Genomic DNA, 20,799 nt, shown 5'->3' with positions numbered 1-20,799 from the left:
TAAAATTGAAAAATAAAAGGGAAATAGATATATTGAATGGAGTTAACAGTAGCTGGCTCCCAGTGGCGATGCATATTCTTAAACACTTTCAAACACATTTCCAAATTTGTGTTCTCAGCCACCATCCTGGATTAATTTAGTGGACTGTGGTTTCAGCAACAGTGAGGAAAAAATAGCTATTGAGCCATAGTTTTATGATTAAATAAATAAAAGGCGTACTGTAATGGAAGAGAGCAATAAGAATTAAAGGTGTTTGCTCAGCTTTTTGCAGTAAAATGAACTCTGCAGTGTGGTTTTTTTTCTTTTTTCTTTTTTAAAAAAGATGCACATACAAGAGGCTTGGTAAATTCTGCTACTTGCAACTATTTCAAAAGATGTTAGGCTTCGGGGACCGCCTGGGCAAAGTGGCAGTGCCCTGCTGGCAAGGGTATAAGGTGTTTTTAATATATATATTTTAAAATGTATGTATATCTGTTGTTCTGATGTTTATGAAAGTGTTCTAATATTGCTGTTATCTGCGGTAGGTCCTAAGCTGCTCAGGAGAGAGGAAGTCATATAAATATTTTAAATGAACAAATACACGTTAAAAGAAAAACATAGAGCCGATTACATTACTGCAATGTTATAAAGGGATTTAAAAAACAAAACAAAAACCTGTAGCATTAATGTGGAACAAAACCTATTCATGTAGACCTGAAGCAATTGCAAGACAGCTTCTCCATGACTGGAGGGGAGAACCAAAGCAGAAAGATTCTTTTAAAAAAATTTGAAGTAGTTTGCAAATCTACAATCCTGCAAATTCGCAGTCTTGCATCTCGGAAGATGGAAGTAGACAGCTTAGCCATGTGCTTATGAGTCTGTTTCTTGTTGGCTGGGATCCTGAAGGCTTCTTTCATGAATGAAAGGCAGGTTTGGTGGTATAAGGCAGGGATCCCTGATTGTCTGCAGATTTTGCCATGCAGCTGCCATTCTTTGTGCTACATCTCACTTTGTTCTGGAGGACTGGGAGTAGCTATTTTGCAGGGTGCAGAGCTGCAGCAGGAAGGAGGACTCTGTGCTACTTTGGAAGAAGAAAGTTTCAGGGTAGCCATGTTATCTGCAGCCAATGCTTCCTCTAAGCTGTGGAGTCTTGTGAGCAAAATTCTGCTTCATGAGCTACTGGCATTAAAGTTGTGAGCTACTGCATAAATTAGTTTGCTCAGGGGCTATCCATCCTGAGCTAAGACAAAAATGTGTGAGCTCGCTCACACTAACTCAGCTTAGAGGGAACATTGTCTGCAACAGTAGAGTAAAATACTACTGGACTTGAATTTTGGAAGAAGGAGAAGGGAAAGAAGTTTTTTAACCATCTTTCCCTACTGAAATAAACACATATTCTGCACCAGTTCCTCCCTTCCTCTGTTTCTTGCCTTACATCAAATTTTACACTATTGGCTCAGCTCTTTGAGGCAGGCCATGCACATACATGGGGCTACATAAAACTACAAATCAGTAATACATCAGGGCAGTGTGGTGTAGTGGTTAAGGTGTTTAATTAGGACTGAACTCAAATCCATGCTCTCTTGCAAAGTTCAGTGAGGGAACTGAGGCCCATGTCCCCCCATTGTGTGGCCTAACCTAATTTACAAGATTATTGTAAATTACTTCGCTCCTAACCTTGTAAGAAACAAATAGTCACATTCAAGGCCAAGCTTTAAGGAACACAAGCCTCTAGAATGCACAAGCACAGTTGTTAACAAGCAAAACAAATGTCGTGTTCAGGGCAGAGCCTGACACTTTACTTAGTCTGGGATGCACAGATATAATCACAAACAATTAAGCCAAAAACAAGAGCAAGAGCAAAGTCAGCAAACTGCATAAAGTCAGGAAGCTGAACGTTCCAACTGAACATCAAGGAAATGGGAAGGTCTGGAGAACAAGGTTCAAAACTTGGAAGCTAGGACAGGGTCTGGTTTTCTAGCTGGACACGGGTCAGCAGGACAAGGTGCAAGGCAGCAAGCAATGCAATACTCTGTTCACTGAAACAATCAGCTCACAGAGTGCTGACAAGGAAAGTTGCTTGCTCTCCAAGCCTTCCTTAGTGTTTTATCAGCCTAATTAGCTGACTCATCCTAAAAGCACAGGTGTCGCTTCTTACTGGCTTGTTATTCATGACTCAGCTTCAGGAATTAGTGCTGGTCACCATTGTGCAATTAACTGGCACGTCTTCATCTTTCCTAGGTTGTCAAACACTCCTGACATCTCCTGCAGGAGACACTGGTGGTGACTGTCGCTCTGGTCTCTGCCCCATTTCTTGCATGTCCTGCCAGAATGAGCAACCCTCATCTCCTAAATACTTCTTTCTCTGGTTCTGCCTCTAGATCCAGCTGCTCGGGTGGCCATTCCACCAGCGCAGGGCTTGACTCTTCAATTTCCTCATCCTCAGAGGAGGAAGCAGCTGGCTGGCTCACAACACAAATTGTGATAGTTATTATAATATGATTAATGTCTGTAATCCTAAAAGGCTATTCTGTATTTCCCTTCAATCAATGCTAGTGGCATGAATTGCAGCTGGCACAAGATGACACTGCATAAGGCAGAAACAAGAGAACTCCTATAAGCATGAAGAGTTGGTTTTGGTTTGAAGGGAGGAGAAGGAGGAAGAAGAGGAGGAGGAAGAGAAGGAGGAGGAGATGGATTTATACCCTGCCCTTCATTCAGAGTCTCAGAGCATAGAATCATAGAGTTGGAAGGGATATCTAGGGTCATCTAGTCCAACCCCCTGCACAATGCAGGAAACTCACAAACACTTCCCCCTAAATTCACAGGATCTTCATTGCTGTCAGATGGCCATCTATCCTCTGTTTAAAAATCTCCAAGGAAGGAGAGCCCATCACCTCCCAAGGAAGCCTGTTCCACTGGGGAATCGCTCTAACGGTCAGGAAGTTCTTCCTAATGTTGAGCTGGAAACTCTTTTAATTTAATTTCAACCCATTGGTTCTGGTTCTACCTTCCAAGGCCACAGAAAACAATTCCACACCATCCTCTTTATGACAGCCCTTCAAGTACTTGAAGATGGCAATTATATCACCTCTCAGCTGCCTCCTCTCCAGGCTAAACATCCCCAGCTCCTTCAACCTTTCCTCATAGGACTTGGTTTCCAGACCCCTCACCATCTTCATCACCCTCCTCAGGACCCATTCCAGCTTGTCTATATCCTTCTTATAATGTGGTGCCCAAAACTGAACACAATACTCCAGGCAAGGTCTTACCAGAGCAGAGTAAAGCGATACCATCACATCACGTGATCTGGACACTATACGTCTGTGGATACAGCCCAAAATTGCATTTGTCTTTTTAGCCACCGCATCACACTGTTGACTCATGTTCAGCGTATGATCCACTAAGACCCCTAGATCCTTTTCACACATACTACTGCTAAGACAAGTCTCCCTCATCCTATAACCATGCATTGGATTTTTCCTACCTAAATGCAGAACTTTACATTTATCCCTGTTAAAATTCATTGTATTGATTTTAGCCCAGTTTTCCAGCCTGTCAAGGTCATCCTGTATCCTGTTTCTGTCTTCTTCTTTGTTTGCAACCCCTCCCAATTTAGTATCATCTGCAAATTTAATAAGCATTCCCTCTATTCCTTCATTGATAAAGATGTTGAACAAAGCAGGTTCCAGGACAGATCCTTGAGGTACTCCACTTGTCACTCCTCTCCAAGAGGATGAGGAACCATTCACAAGCACTCTTTGGGTGCGATCTGTCAACCAGTTACAGATCCACCTAATGGTAACAGGATCCAAACCACATTTTACCAACTTGTCAACAAGGATAGTATGTGGAACTTTATCAAAAGCCTTACTGAAATCAAGATAAACAATGTCTACAGCATTTCCCTGATCCAGCAAGATAGTCACTTGCTCAAAAAAAGAGATCGGGTTAGTCTGACATGACTTGTTCTTGAGAAAACCAGGCTGGCTCTTAATAATCACATTCATTCTTTCTAAATGTTCCAGGACTGACTGTTTGATGATTTGTTCTAAAACCTTTCCAGGTATAGACGTCAAGCTGTTGAGTTGGTAGTTATCTGGACCGTCTTTTTTCCCCTTCTTGAAGATGGGGACAACATTCGCCCGCCTTCAATCTTTCGGCACCTCTCCTGTTCTCCAAGAATTCTCAAAAATAATAGCCAGAGGCTCAGAAATTAACTCTGCAAGCTCTTTTAGAACCCTTGGATGCAATTCATCTGGCCCTGAGGACTTAGTTTCATTTAAAGAAACTAGGTGTTTATGCACTACCCCTATGCTGATCCTAGGTTGGAACTTCATACCCTCCTTATATGTTCTTTTTTTGCCATGTTGAGCACCGTTTTCCTCAGAAGAGAAGACTGAGGAAAAGTAGGAATTGAGCAGTTCTGCCCTCTCTTCATTACCTGTTACAATTTCACTTTCTTGCCCTCGCAATGGGCCTACCATGTCCTTGCTCTTTTTCTTACTCTGAACATAAGAAAAGAACCCTTTTTTGTTGTTTTTAGCATCTTTGACCAGCCTAAGCTTATACTGAGCTTTAGCTTTCCTAACTTTTTCTCTACAAGCACTGGTGATTTGTTTATATTCATCCTTGATTATAAGACCCTCCTTCCAATTCCTAAAGGAGTCTTTTTTATTTCTCAAATCTTTAGAGAGCTGTCCATGGAGCCACTTTGGCTTCTTTAGGCTTTTCCTATTTTTTCTTCTCATAGGAATTGTCTGTGATTGCGCTTTCATTATTTCGCTTTTAAGAAACTCCCACCCCTCCTGAACCCCCTTCCACCTAAGTATTTCTGACCATGGGATTTTACCCAGCATAGTTCTAAGTTTATCAAAGTTTGCCTTTCTGAAGCCCAACCTATAAGTCTCTGTGTATAGCTTTTCCCTTCCCTAAGACTGTAAATTCCAAAATCACATGGTCACTACTGCCCAGGGTGCCCACTATTTCCACTTCTTCAATCAATTCTTCCTTGTTGGTGAGAATCAAGTCCAAGATAGCAATCCCCTTGTTTCCTTCTTCACTTTCTGGAAAAGGAAGTTGTCAGCAAGACAAGTCAGGAATCTATTTGACTTTTCATTTTTAGCAGAGTTGGACTTCCAACAGATGTCCGGATAATTGAAATCTCCCATGATCACTGTATCCCTTCTCTTAGAGAACTTTGCAATCTGCTGTAGAAGTATCTCATTCAAGTCCTCTGCCTGACTTGGTGGTCTATAGCAGACCCCCACAATAATATCACTGTTATTTCTTACTTCTTTTATTTTTTCCCAGAGACTCTCAACTGAGCTGCCATGCTCAGATTCACATATTACCTCCTTCACACATACTGCTACGCCTCTGCCCTTTCTCATTTGCCTGTCCCTTTAAAATAAGTTATACCCCTGAATCCTAATATTCCAGTTGTGAGTGTCATCCCACCAAGTTTCAGTAAGGCCTATTATGTCATAGTCTCCTTCCTTTATTAGGACTTCCAGTTCCTCCTGTTTATTTCCCATACTCTGTGAATTAGTGTAGAGACATCGGAATCCACGTTTTATGCATCCCAAAGGTTTAGTTTCCATACAAGCCTGCAAGTTCATATTACCTAGTGTATGCACCACTCTTTGCAAATCTTTAATGTTCTTATCCCCAGTTTCTGGCATCATACAAGGCTTTGAATTATTGTCTCGCTCCCCCATACAATTTAGTTTAAAGCCCTCCTTATTAGGTTAGCAAGGAGGTTACCAAACACCCTTTTCCCTACTGCCTTAAGGTGCAAACCATCTCCCAATAGAAGACCACCATCTCAAAAACGTAAGCCATGGTCCAGAAATCCGAATCTTTCCTGACGACACCATTGACATAGCCGGTCGTTTATTTGAAGTATTCTTCTTTCTCATCCTAAGCCATGGCCTTCAACAGGAAGCACTGACGAGAACACAACCTGTGTGCCCAGCTCCTTCACCTTCTGACCAAGAGCCACATAGTCTTTTCCAATATGTTCTTCTTACAATCTCCTTTTTCTTTCCCTCCCCACAACAGACACCCTGTGAGGTAGGTGGGACTGAGAGAGCTCTTTTGAGAACAGCTCTGAAAGAACAGCTTTGAGAGAACTTGTGACTGACCCAAGATCACACCAGCAGCTGCATATAGAGGAATAGGGAATCAAAACCAATTCTTCCAGATTAAAGTCTGCGCTTCTAACCACTAAACCAAACTGGCTGAAGTATATGAAATTGCCACACTATCATCTGAATTGAAGTTCTTAAGCCGACATTTAGTCTGGCATTTTTGAAACCCCACAAAATGATGGCCATAGAGGACCAATCACAAAATGTTGGAAAGTTCAAAGCCAAACATTTGATGGAAGCAGCTGCATCCAAATGGACGTCTCCTGCAAAGACCAAGGTGACACCTTCTAGAATTTTCCAAAGCATCTCCCACTCCAACAGAGGAAAGCCAGGAGTGGCTTTTCATTTGGGGGAAGACAGTTGTTTCGTTTCAGTTCCCAAAGAAAATAGAGGGCTCAGTCTATGCATAGCTGCAAAGGAGAGGTAACCAAGGCCAGAGACATGAGGAACACAGGGAAATCTGTGCCTCTGCTCAAAACCAAAGGGGGTTGATTGCAGTGTTCCCTTTAAGCTGAGTTAGTGTGAGCTAGCTCATGGTTTTTTAGCCTCCAGCTCACACATTTTTGTCTTAGCTCAGGAAAAGTGGTCCCAGAGCAAACTAATGTATGCGGTTGCTCACAACTTTAATGCCAATAGCTCACAAAGTAGAATTTTTGCTCACAAGATTCCACAGCTTAGAGGGATCATTGGTTGACTGTCATATCTACTGGTAGGGAATGACTTGAATATCCCTGTTATTTTTTTCTCCCTGGCCCATTCAAGACTGTTTGTACTTTATTTCCGGGTCTCAGGAAGCGGCACCAGGTAACACGTTAGGTGCACCATGGCTCAATATTCCTGAGTGTCCTGTTGAGGATCACTGATCTAGTCTTGAGAGTGTTCTGCATTCTGAAGAACTGTACAGCTGACATGAATCAACAACCCTATCGGCATTAGCAGCCATAGAGCAGACCCACAGGACATGACTACGAAGTTGTACAGTTTCTTGGGAATCAAGAAATGTTGTTTTAATTACTCATCATGCCTTCGGCTGCATGGATGGTCGATTCATCCAGGCCCTTGTTTTTTGCTTCGTCAATATCACATGGAATCATGTGTTGTCATTGACACAATGGTTCAAATACAGCTGACTCCCAGTTACCATTCCAGCCAAACAATTTTGTTTTACACAAGTTGGCAAGCTTTGTTCCTCAGCACTTTAAACTGTTCCTTCCCATTAACAAACAGGCCACTGCAACTGACGCTGCCATGAAAAAAAAATAATAACAGCCCTTAAAGGTTTTTTTAAAACTGTTCACACAACCAGGGCTTTTTTTATATAAAAAGCCTAGCAGGAACTCATTTGCATATTAGAGCACACCCATATTAGGCCAAGCCAACCAAAACTGCATTCTTGTGCATTCCTGCTAAAAAAAAAACAAGCCCTGCACACACAACTAATGTTAAATCGGTTAGCTGGTAACTTTATACTTGATTGGTAGGGCCCAGGACTTTTTTTTGTAGAAAAAGCCCAGCAGGAACTCATTTGCATATTAGGCCACACCCCTGACATCACCATTGTTTAACATGAGGCTTTTTGTAGAAAATGACCAGCAGGGACTTATTTGCATATTTGGCCACACCCCCTGCCACCAAGCCAGCCAGAACTGCATTCCTGTGCGTTCCTGCTCAAAAAAAGCCCTGGTGAGGCTACAATACATAACAGGCAGCAGTTTATGAAAAAAAATCTCTTGGGAGGGGTTATCTGGAATGGGAATTCACCTTTGATCCAAATGTCATCCTGGATAATGTAAGTTTGTAGGGACTCAAACATGGAAATTTCTTCTGTCTGCTCCATTGCAATTTCATTTCCACAAGAGTTACCCATCCACAGGCTTAGACTGGAGTAACTCTGACAGTTGCATGTGGAGAAGTGGGGAATAAAACCCAGTTCTCCAAGATAAGAGTCTGCACACTTCACCACTACACCAAACTGAATTAATCCCAGATTTTCCATTCTATGATTTTAATTCCCAGCAATGACCATTGGGCTGTTAAACTAGTGTTTAACAGTGAAAAGCATGGTTGGATTTTATTATTTATTTACTTGTATTGCCTGATCATCTGCCTTTCTCATTGGGACTCAATGCAGAGTATACAGAGTGAGTCAATACAATTGACAGGATGGAATATTCAATTAACTATGCAATAGGACTAGCATTCAGAACCAACCAGAAGTTTAAAAACAGAACTGAAGCAAAGCATAAGTATTAACATTACAATTAACCTTACAATTCTGCCAGGCCTATGGTTGAGGACAGCAACATTTTTTTAATTAGCCTGGCCTCTTTTTTCCACTCACTCCCCATTGGGGTAAGCAAATGGACTCAGATGCCGTCTGAAATTGTGACTGAATTTGCTTTACTATTTTTAATGATTTTAAATTTGGCTATGTTTGTAGTTTTGAATGTTATACACCACCCAGAGCCCCAAGTATGGGGGAAGGTGGGCTAAAAATCTAATAAATAAATAAACATGACACATTAATTATGCAAAAATTGCACAGTAGGATCCTTGTTTCAGCAAGTTGCTATACACATATTAGATGTTTGTTTTTATGGCTTGTATTTTATCTGTACCCTTGATCGTCTTAATGCTTTTTCAATGCAAAATGCTGATAGATTCCAGTAGGCAGTCGTCTGAAGCAATAGAACAAAGCAGTAGACAAGTGCATCTTTAAGACCAACTAAGTTTTATTCAGAATGTAAGCTTTCGTATGCTCTAAACCACTCTGAGCCTGCTCTGCAGGGAAGGTGGTATAAAAGTTCAATAAATACTATTAGTAGCAGCAGCAACAACAACGAGACCCACAGTCCCTAATAATTTATCCAAATAATTTATGCATAATTTAGTACAATGGAACCCTATTGCCTGTCTAGAAAAACCCTGTTGAATAATTTGAATCCCTGTTGCATTCCATTTGGACATAATGGTAAACTATGGTCTGGGGTGAACTATGGAGTCTCCCAGTTCTGAGCCATGTGCAAGGAGAGAGGGGACAGATCTGTGGACTTTCAAGATTCATTCTCACGGTTATGTCTAATGAAGCCTGTAACAATGGTGGTGTCTGATTCACATACTTGTAACATCAAACTCAGTAACGTATCACTCCCCGTGGCGCAGAGTGGTAAAGCTGCAGTCAAACTCTCTGCTCATGACCTGAGTTCGATTCCGGCGGAAGCAGGGTTCAGGTAGCCGGCTTGAGGTTGATTTAGCCTTCCATCCTTCCGAGGTGGGTAAAATGAGTACCCAGCTTGCTGGGGGGAAAGTGTAGATGACTGGGGAAGGCAATGGCAAACCACCCTGTAAAAAGTCTGCCGTGAAAACATCATGATGCGATGTCACCCCATAGTCGGAAACAACTGGTGCTTGCACAGAGGACTACCTTTACCTTTTTTTAAATGCAGCCTGTAACAATGGTGATGTCTGATTCACATACTTGTAACATCAAACTCAGTAACGTATCTGTCCTTTCTCATTTTTTGAAGATGCATAGCAGAGCATGTGAATTGCCTTCCATTTACAAGTATGGTATCAGATAGGATAACAAGATTGCCCTCTTTGAGCTACATGGGAAGAGCAGACTGAGATGAACATTGCTGCCAAGTGTGTGTTTGTTTGCTCTTCCTGTTTTCAGGTGTAAAGTCTGGGCAAAGGCATGAACCCTTGGGTACAAGTCCATAGCTTGTTCCCTGCAGCCTTGGGTGAGATGGCCAAGATAGATTCCAGAAAAGATAGATCCCAGTGGCACCTTAAAGACTAACAACATTGATTGCAACATGAGCTTTTGTGATTCACAGCTCACTTCTTCATATGTGTAAAGGGAGGGAAGACCATACTGAGATATTTTTTTTAATGGGGAAGGTTACAAGGATTCCGTACATTCCAAATTCCATTGGATTTCAGATTGACCCAAGAGATATCTGGGTATTGTTTGTTTGATTTCAATTGCATTGCAATTTAATCCTTTACAAAAAAAAAAAACTGTTGCAAGCTGCTTTAGAGTCTTTCAGGGAGAAAAGTAAGGAATAAACATTTTAAGTAAGATTGTTCAATCACACATGCAGCTAATCACCACCAAATATTGCAGTCACCCTGCCTAGGGATAAGAGGAGTCACTGGAGTCTCTAACGCATTTCAGTGCAATATTTCTAAGGATGTTAAACACCTCCTTCTTATTGTCTCTCTTGCTGATGTTGAGACAGCCACTCAGAAAAGCCATCCATCTGATTATTAGAGAAATGTTGAACTCATTAAGTGACTGCTAATAGAATCCAAATGCAAATGTGGAGTTGCCTCTTCCAGTTCCTTGGACATCAAGGCCAAAGTGTGCCTTTCAAGCACCCGCAAGAGCGTGTGTGTGCCCCACAGATGGTCTGAAGGCAGTCATTGGAGTGCCACACTATAAAACCCACACTATTTAACCCTTCTCAGAGCTTCAAAAGTGGCAGCCCTGGAGGCCATCATTTAGAATAAATGGTCAGTACACACAGGGGTTTTGTTGTTGTTGTTTGATTCTCTGGATCTCAGCATATGCTTCCAAAGCCTAATTTCCATTTCATTGCTTCTGTCTTAAACACATAAGAGAAGAAGAAGATGATGATGATATTGGATTTATATCCCGCCCTCCACTCCGAATCTCAGAGTGGCTCACAATCTCCTTTATCTTCCTCCCCCAGACAGACACCCTGTGAGGTGGGTGGGACTGAGAGAACTCTCACAGCAGCTGCCCTTTCAAGGACAACTGCTGTGAGAGTCCTCTCAGCCCCACCCACCTCACAGGGGGTCTGTTGTGGGGGAGGAAGATAAAGAAGATTGTGAGCTGCTCTGAGACTCTGAGAGTTGGAACCCACCAAGTTCTTCTGCTCAATTTCATCCAATTCTCCCTCCTGAGGTTGCCAATTCCCAGTTGGGGGAAGGGGATGCCCTGGTTTGAAGGTCCTTCCCACATTTCAGGGTTATAAAAAAGCAGGGGGGGGGGGAATGTCTGCTGGGTACTCCATTATTCCCTATGGAGACCAATCTCCATAGGGTATAATGGAGAATCAATCTGTAGCTATCTGGGGCTCTGGAGGGGCTGTTTTTTTAGTTAGTTGCACCAAATTTTCAGCACAGCACCTGGTGCCTCTCCTCAAAAAAAAAAAATCCATGTTTCAGAAAGATTGGACCAGGGAGGTCAATTCTATGAGCCCCCCAAAAAGATGCCTCATTCTCCATTATTTCAAATGGAAGAAAGGTATTTAAAATTAGTACGGTCCCTTTAAAATATGTTGGCCAGAACTCCCTTTGGAGTTCAATCCTGCTTGTCACAACCTGCCTCCTGGCTCCACCCTCAAGTCCCCAGTTATTTCCTGAGTCAGACCTGGCAATCCTACGGCCTTTCTCACAAGGCTTATGTCCACAGAGTTCCACAGTCCTGGGCTAACATAACCCTTTTAGTGGTCAAAAGTAGCTCCTCTCTCCTCTCTTTTGCCAAGCTGGTAGGATCCAAACCATTCTTTACTCCTAATAGCAGTAATTCATAATGAAGGCCCATCTAGTTCTTTTAATCTCATTAACATCAGGAGTGCATGAGAAATGACTTGTCCTTATTCAACCCTTGATAAATATTTATCAAACAAACATTTTTCTTAAGAACATAAGAGAAGCCATGTTGGATATATATATATATCAGTGGCTATTAGCCACAGTATGTGTGTGTGTGTGTGTATACACACACACACACACACATACTGTGGCTAATAGCCACTGATGCACCTCTGCTCCATATTGTTATCCAATCCCCTCTTGAAGCTGGCTATGCTTGTAGCTGCCACCACCTCCTGTGGCAGTGAATTCCACATGTTAATCACCCTTTGGGTGAAGAAATACTTCCTTTTATCCTTTTTAACCTGACTGCTCAGCAATTTCATTGAATGCCCACGAGTTCTTGAATTGGGAGAAAGGGAGAAAAGGACTTCTTTCTCTACTTTCTCCATCCCATGCATAATCTTGTAAACCTCTATCATGTCACCCCGCAGTCGACATTTCTCCAAGCTAAAGAGCCCCAAGCGTTTTAACCTTTCTTCATAGGGAAAGTGTTCCAAACCTTTAATCATTCTAGTTACCCTTTTCTGGACTTTTTCCAATGCTATAATATCCTTTTTGAGGTGTGGTGACCAGAATTGCACACAGTACTCCAAATGAAACCACACCATCGATTTATACAGGGGCATTATGATACTGGCTGATTTGTTTTCAATTCCCTTCCTAATAATTCCCAGCATGGCGTTGGCCTTTTTTATTGAAATCACACACTGTCTTGACATTTTCAGTGAGTTATCTACCACGACCCCAAGATCTCTCTCTTGGTCAGTCTCTGCAAGTTCACACCCCATCAACTTGTATTTGTAGCTGGGATTCTTGGCCCCAATGTGCATTACTTTGCACTTGGCCACATTGAACCTCATCTGCCATGTTGACGCCCACTCACCCAGCCTCAACAGATCCCTTTGGAGTGCCTCACAATCCTCTTTGGTTCTCACCACCCTGAACAATTTAGTGTCATCTGAAAACTTGGCCACTTCACTGCTTACTCCCAACTCCAGATCATTAATGAACAAGTTAAAGAGCATGGGACCGAGTATTGAGCCCTGCGGCACCCCACTGCTTACCATCTTCCACTGCGAAGACTGTCCATTTATACTCACTCTCTGCTTCCTATTAATTAGCCAGTTTTTGATCCACAAGAGGACCTGTCCTTTTACTCCATGACTCTCGAGCCCTCTAAGGAGCCTTTGATGAGGAACTTTATCAAAAGCTTTCTGGAAGTCAAGGTAAACAACATCTATTGGGTCCCCTTTGTCCACATGCTTGTTCACCCCCTCAAAGAACTGTAACAGGTTAGTGAGACAAGACCTTCCCTTACAGAACCCATGCTGAGTATTCCTCAATAACTTGTGTTCATCAATGTGCCTACTCATTCTGTCCTTGATAATGCTTTCTACCAACTTTCCCGGTATTGAAGTCAGACTGACTGGCCTGTAATTTCCCGGATCTCCTCTGGAATCCTTTTTAAAGATGGAGGTGACATTTGCTACCTTCCAGTCCTCAGGAACGGAGGCAAATTTCAATGAAAGATTACATATTTTTGTCAGGAGATCCACAAGTTCAACTTTGAGTTCTTTCAGAACTCTTGGATGTATGCCATCCGGACCTGCTGACTTATTAGTTTTTAATTTGTCTATCAGTTGTAGGACCTCCTCTCTTGTCACCTCAATCTGACTCAGGTCTTTCAACACCCTTTCCAAAATAAGTGGTTTTGGAAGAGGCAAACACTTCTCATCTTCCACAGTGAAGATGGAAGCAAAAAATGCATTCAGCTTCTCAGCCATTTCCCTATTCGCCTTCAGTAATCCTTTGACACCTTGGTCATCCAAGGGCCCCACTGCCTCCCTGGCTGGTTTCCTGCTTCTAATATATTTGAAGAAATTTTTATTGTTGGTCTTTATGTTTTTTGCAATATGCTCCTCATAGTCCCTTTTTGCCTGCCTGATCACAGTCTTGCATTTGATTTGCCACAGCCTGTGTTCCATTTTATTAATCTCACTTGGACTAGCTTTCCACCGCTTAAAGGAGTCCTTCTTACCTTTTACAGCTTCCATTACTTTGTTTGTTAACCATGTTGGCCTTTTCTTATACCTTTCCTAACTTGTGGTATATATTTTATCTGAGCTTCTAGGATTGTAGTTTTTTTTCCCAAGTATTTTTTTTTTATTATTCCATTTAGTCTGTTGTAAATATTTGTTGTAACAAATATTTGTAGCTATATACATTTCGATCTCTTCCTCCCTCCCTGCCTCCCTTTACTCTTAGTCTTTTCACCCCAGCCATGGGCACAAAGTCTTAATCTTCCACTGAATGTCTTTTATTCCTTCTTTCAATATCCAATCTAGGTAGGTCTTCCATCTGGTCTTAATTTCATTAGATTTCCCTTCCCATGTTGTCTCTTCGTTGATTGACGCCACGATGTCTGACTGTATAAATTCAAACAAATAGTTGTGCCAGATTTCTACTGTCCATTTACTTTTGTCTTTCCAACCCAAAGCTATAACCGCCTTTCCCGCCAGTATCATAGCCTTAACTAAATTTTGAATACTCCTATCCGTTATCGGGCCTCCTATTGCACTTAACAACATTAGATTAAAATCTATAGTTAGTGTTACATTGCATACTTTTCTAATAATTTCAATAATTTCCTTCCAAAAGGTCTTTACTTCCAAATATTCCCACCACATGTATGCATACCAACCTTTAGAGAGTTTACAGTGCCAGCATAACGGGCTTAACCCTGGAATCATGTTAGCTAGCTGTGCTGGTGTCTTATACCATTTTGTAAGGAATTTATATTCAAGTTCTTTAAATTTGGTTACTTTGATTTCTTCTATTCCTTTCATAATTTTATCCGCCATCCTCTCTGATATCTGACCTTCATGGCTCCATCTCCTTTGTAAGTATTCTGTTATTTTATCCTTATTTATTATCATCTTTCTATATATTTTCCCTGCCAACCCCTTTTTCTGCTTTGCCATTTCTTTGTATATTACTTCCATTGGTGCATCTATCCAGAGTTCTTCATTTTCGCTAATCGTTTTTACTGCCTTATATAGCCCAGCTATTTTTAACCAATATTGTTTACCTACCTCTTCTGTTACTTTCTGTAAGGGTTTAAGATTTCCACTTCTAAACATATCTCCCACTCTGTGATAACCTTTAAGATTTAACATTTCCCACCAATTAATTTCTTGCACTTCCTCATTAACAGTTTCGAGGGGTGCCCATCTAGAAACTTTTCCTAACCAATAGGATTGCCATTTCTTCCAAACTTCTAATGCTGCTCTTCTAGGGCCTATTGTTAATTTTAAGTCTTTATTCGTAACTTTAGAAAAAATGTCTAATCTACCTATATTATTATTAGTTTCATTTAAAGTTAACCCACTTCTGAGTCTTTTCCTCGCCTATTTCTAATAATGGTTTTAGTTGAAAAGCTTCATAATAATTGTTTAGGTCCGGGATTCCCCATCCAAATTCTGATTTATAACTATAAATTATTCTCTTATGGAACCTGCATTTTTTACTGTCAAATATCCACTCTTTTAATCCTCTGTTCCATTGTTCAATTTTATTTTTTATTGTTCCCAGAGGCAACGTTTGAAATAGGTACGTTAACTTTGGTACCCAAAACATTTTAGCACTCTTTATTCTAGATGATATCCCCAATGTTTTATTTTTCCATCTTTTCATGTCTCTCTCTATTTTTTTCATATTTTATCATAATTATCCTTTATCATTTTATCAATTTTTTTTGCAAAACTATACCTAAATATTTAAATTTCTTAACCTCCAATCCTATGTTCGTACTCCTATTTATCTCTTGCCTTTCTTCTCTATTTACATTAAAATATATGATTTCTGATTTTACCATGTTGACCCCTAGCCCTGAGCACTTTTTGAAGTCTTCTAGGATAAACTTAACCTCTTTAACTCTCTCTTTAGGGTTTGTCATGATTACTATAATGTCATCTGCAAATAGATTGAGCTTCATTTCTTCGTTACCTATCCTATAGCCTTCTATTCTTCCCGAATTTCTAATCTGTTCCGCTAATTGTTCTATTGCTATTATAAATAAGAGTGGAGATAGTGGGCAACTTTGTCTTACTCCTCCTCGTATGGGAAATGCTTGTGAATGTTCATTATTTACTCTTACTTTTGCAATTCCTCCTTTATAAATCTCCTGAGTTGCATGTAAGAACCCTTTCCCTATCCCTATTTTCTTCAATATTTGCCATAAATACTCATGAGAAAGAGTGTCAAAGGCTTTATAAACATCCAATTTTAGTAACCCTATTTTTTTCTGCTGACCATGGTATAGGACATTGAGAATATTTCTAATGGGGTGTGCTATATTTCTACCTTTAATAAACCCATATTGATCCTCTTTTATGATTGTCAGAATGACATTCTGTAGTCTATTTGCCAATATTTTTGCAAAGATCTTGTAATCTTGGTTTAAGAGGCTTATAGGTCTATATGAACCTACTTCTTCCGGATCCTTCTGAGGTTTTAGGATTAATATTATTTCTGTTTCCCTCCACGTATCTGGGGCATTCTTCCCTTTCAAAACTTTATTAAAGACTACCTTCATTTCGGGGGCAACAATCTCCATCATTTCTTTATAAATTCGGCTGTAAAATCATCTAGCCCTGGCGATTTGCCTTTTTAAAATTCTTTTATTACTTCTCTTATTTTCTGAACTGTAATATCGCCCTCTAGTAATTCTTTCCCTTCTTTCTTCAAAACTAGACTTTGCTCTCTATAACTGTATATGTATGTATACTCTATACACATGCCGACTGTAATTAAGTGATGAAGCAGGCCCACATCCAGTTAAGTGTACACCACAGACCACCACAAGGGTCTTCTTTTATTCTTGTTGCAGCAGACTAACATAGCAGATTATTTGGAATGTGGTGTGAAGAACCTCCAAATTGCAGCCAATTTTTGATGACCCCATCAGGTTTTCAAGAGGTGGTTTGCCAATGCCTGCCTCTGTGTTGCAACCCTGGACTTCCTTGGTAGACTTCCTTGGTGGTCTGCCATCCAAGTACTAACCAGGGCTGACCCTGCTTAGCTTCCAAGATCTAACAAGATCAGGCTAGCCTGGGTCTTCCAGGTCAGGACCTTTGGCATGTATTGTCATATATAATTATTGGCTGAATTGTATCTCATTTCCAGCTCTGCTCTTTGCTTCACTGATATTTTGCAAGTTTGCCCTAGCCTCAAAAAGGGTTGCACTTCCTCCCATTTTTTGTGTCAACCATTCATTTAATAAAAGTACTGCCACTTTTTTCATGAATGAAGTTGCTATGTAATACTGGACTCGCCTTTGAATTATCGCACAGGATCCTGTTGTCCAGTTTAATGCTAACTTCTTAATTACTGCCTTCCTGATTCTGAGCATTCTTCCAATTATTAATTTAATGTCTTCCAGTCTACATCCCCCAGTCTGCCTCTCGATATTATGTTAAGGGGAAACAGAACAAAATGTAATCAATAAACTCAAGGAGTCTCAGACTACTAGTCCTTTGTCCGATTATTATGGACTACGCAAGCTTGTTTAGCCCTTGATGTTTGCAACATGCAATAAATAACTGCATGTTGTCTAACTACACATTATTTCCCAGTATGTGTTAGCAGTGCCTCACCAAAAAGCAAAGCTGCTTTTGAATGAAGAAGAGTAAGATGGTTCTGAACCCTTTCACACTTGGTGTTCTTTTCCCCAATCCCCTTTCCCTTCCATGGCTTTCTCTTCATTTTGTTTCAAAATTCAAGCATGCTGTTATATAATTTGACCCCCAAAGGGATCTGGACTACTTGAGGGCAATTAAGAATAGAGAAATATAGGCAAGAAAAGGATTATCTATCCCCTTTCTTCCTGCACTGATTCTTGGTTCTGAACCTTCCCCTCCCCCCCCCCCGCCGCAGTGTGGACATGGTGTCATACACTGTATATACATAATGTGTAGTTTTGCCTGTCGTGTGAAAACAAGCTATTGCAGATTTCAATATCAAGACAGAACTTGTATTATCTCTTCACTTCATCACAGTACTTTTCACTGGAGCTAGACCATAATTTTAGCAGCCAGTGTAATCAAGTACTTAGAAAGCATGGATGAATCAGGCGCAATGCAAGGCCACAGAGAATCTGATAAAGGCAGAGAAAGAACTGGGATGAATCTGCCATATGACTTTTAAAGCTACCGATGAGTAGAACCCAAGCATGTAATTGTAAGAGGAGGATATTTCTGTTTAGACTAGGAGTCCCCAGTCTTGTTGAGTCTGTGGGCGTTTGGGGAATTTTGAGAATGAGAAGTGGGTGGTGGTGGAAAACACTATCATGCCACAGCTGGTTTATGGTGACCTCAGAGGGTTTTCCAGACAAGAGAAATTCAGAGGTTGTTCACCATTGCCTGCCTTTGTGTAGCAACCCTGGACTTCTTTGGCTGCTCCCCATCCAAGTACTAACTGGGGTCAACCCTGCTTAGCCTCTGAAATCTAATAAGACTGGGCTAGCCTGGGTCATCCAGGTCTGAATGAAAAATGGATACCATCACTAAATTGCTGCCATGGAGGAAAGACAAGGCCAATCACAAAATGGCTGACATGGGCTGCTGGGGCCAATCAGAACATTTGGTGTTGCAATCCATACTTCCTCCACCCATTGAGGTGCCTGTTTCTGAATGGGTGCTCCTTGAAAGGTGATGGCTCCTAGGCTCTTCTAAGGCACCTCTTGCTCCAGTGATGTAGAGGAAACCTGGGACTGCTTATTTGCTTTGGGGAAGAAGCTAGTGGGCACCAGGAAACACCCACAGGAATCATGTTGGATATGACAGATTTATACAATAGCATCATTTAAAAAAAAAAAAAGATACCAAAGTGACCCATTACTTCAAATAGTCAACACAATCAATGATCTGACATCCAAACTGTTGCGGTTCTGCAAGGCCTGTAAGACAGAGCTGTTCCACCAGGCCTTCAACTGAGGCGGTGGATGTTTTATCAATCTGAAAATGGGCTGCCACCGGACATCCTGCAGAAGCTGGCGATCATAGTCAGAACCCACTACCGCCAGACTGGATTGAGACAGCGCAAATAGTTTTAAACTGATAAGTGTATTATGGTTTTATATGTTTTATGGAATTGATTGTTTTTATGATATTGTAAGCCGCCCTGAGTCCGCTTGCGGAGAGGGCGGGATATAAATGTAAAGTAATAAATAAATAAATAAATAAATCTGTGGCCTCTCTGCTGCAATGGCCGTTGATATCATTCTGTTGAATCAACCTGCTATCTTAAGGTTATGTCATCTGTCTTATACTAGCTTGGGGGATATCTGGGAGTAGATGAAATTTGATATCACCATCTGCAGAATTTAAGTTCATTTTTAGAGTGCTATATTGTTTTATTATATGAATTTTAATTTTAATAAATAACAATATTTATTGATTATTGTAATCCACCCTGAGCGCACTGAAGGAAGGGCAGGTTATAAATTGATGATGATATCAATTTCGAATGGATTGGTAGAAAACACTCATTAAAGATTCTGATGGTCACAGTTCTGTTCCACCAATAAAATTTTTCTTTTGTGTACCACATTTCAAAGAAGATATGACAGTTAAGGATTCCATATTCTTTGGTTGACAGAGGAGCTAGAAGGGAGCTCAATGATCTGCATGCTTAAACCTACAGAAAAGATTAAAGGGAATGTGTTGACAGCATTCATGATGATTAAAGGGATCTCCAAAAAGGGAGAACAATTGTTCATACACATTACAGCCAAGCAACATAGCAGCTGCATAAAGTACACTTCCCTCAACTCTTGAGGGTATTTCTTATACGCATGTCCATCAGGTTCAATCTCCAATGTTGTTGTTCAGTCGCACAGTCGATTCCGACTCTTTGGACCAAGTCACGCCAGGCCCTCCTGTCCTCCACCAACCTCAATGCCCAATACCTCTGGCAAAAAGGATCACATAGTAGGCGAAAGACCTCTCCCTCAGACCCTAGAAAGCTGCCACCAGTCAAAGCAGACAATACTGAGAGGCCAGGGAGCTGCTGGATTCCACATTCACACATGCAGTTTTCATGTCACTGTCATATAGTGATGTCCATAAATCACTGCTACATCTTGCAACATTTACTCAGAACCAATAGCTATCATTTACTAGTTATGACCTAAGCTTACAGAAGTGAGCTAAAGGACAGAACATTAGAATTTACCTTTCCTCTTTCCTTGAAGGCCAGGGACAAAGGGTGGCGATTGGGAGTGAGCTGTCCCAGAGGCACCTACTTAATTGTGGGGTGCCCAAGGGGGCAGTTCTCTCTCCGATGTTATTTAACATCTATATGCGCCCCCTTGCCCAGATTGCCCGGAGATATGAGCTGGGTTGTCACCAGTATGCTGATGACACCCAGCTCTATCTATTGATGGGCGGCCGAGCTGGTGACGTCCCTGTAAATCTGGACCAGGCGCAAGCCGTGGCTGATTGGATTAAGCTGAGCAGGCTGAAACTGAATCCAGCGAAGACAGAGGTCTTTTGTCTAGGTCGCGGCGGTTCGGAAGGAGGGATCTCCCTTCCAGCTTTTGACGGGGCGCCATTGGTACCAGTGCGCGAGGTCAGGAGCTTGGGAGTGCTGCTGGAGTCTTCCTTGACAATGGAGACCCAGATAGCAGCCACTGCCAAATCCGCTTTTTTCCATCTCAGGCGGGCAAGGCAGTTGGCCCCCTTCCTGGAATGCCACGACCTGGCAGCAGTGATCCATGCGATGGTCACCTCGAGGTTAGACTACTGTAATGCCCTCTACATGGAGCTGCCCCTGTACCGAACTCGGAAACTGCAGCTAGTGCAGAATGCAGCGGCCAGACTGCTAGTGGGACCTCGGTGGGAACATGTGTGGCCTAGAGTGCGGGAACTGCACTGGCTGCCAATTGTCTACCGAGTTCGTTACAAGGTGCTGGCTATTACCTTTAAAGCCCTATATGGCTGCCTACCTTAGGGACTGCCTCTCTCCAGATGTTCCCCAGAGA

This window comes from Heteronotia binoei, chromosome 14 (genome assembly GCF_032191835.1).
Source record: "Heteronotia binoei isolate CCM8104 ecotype False Entrance Well chromosome 14, APGP_CSIRO_Hbin_v1, whole genome shotgun sequence".
Classification (NCBI taxonomy): Eukaryota; Metazoa; Chordata; class Lepidosauria; order Squamata; family Gekkonidae; genus Heteronotia; species Heteronotia binoei.
This window is presented reverse-complemented; position numbering follows the sequence as displayed.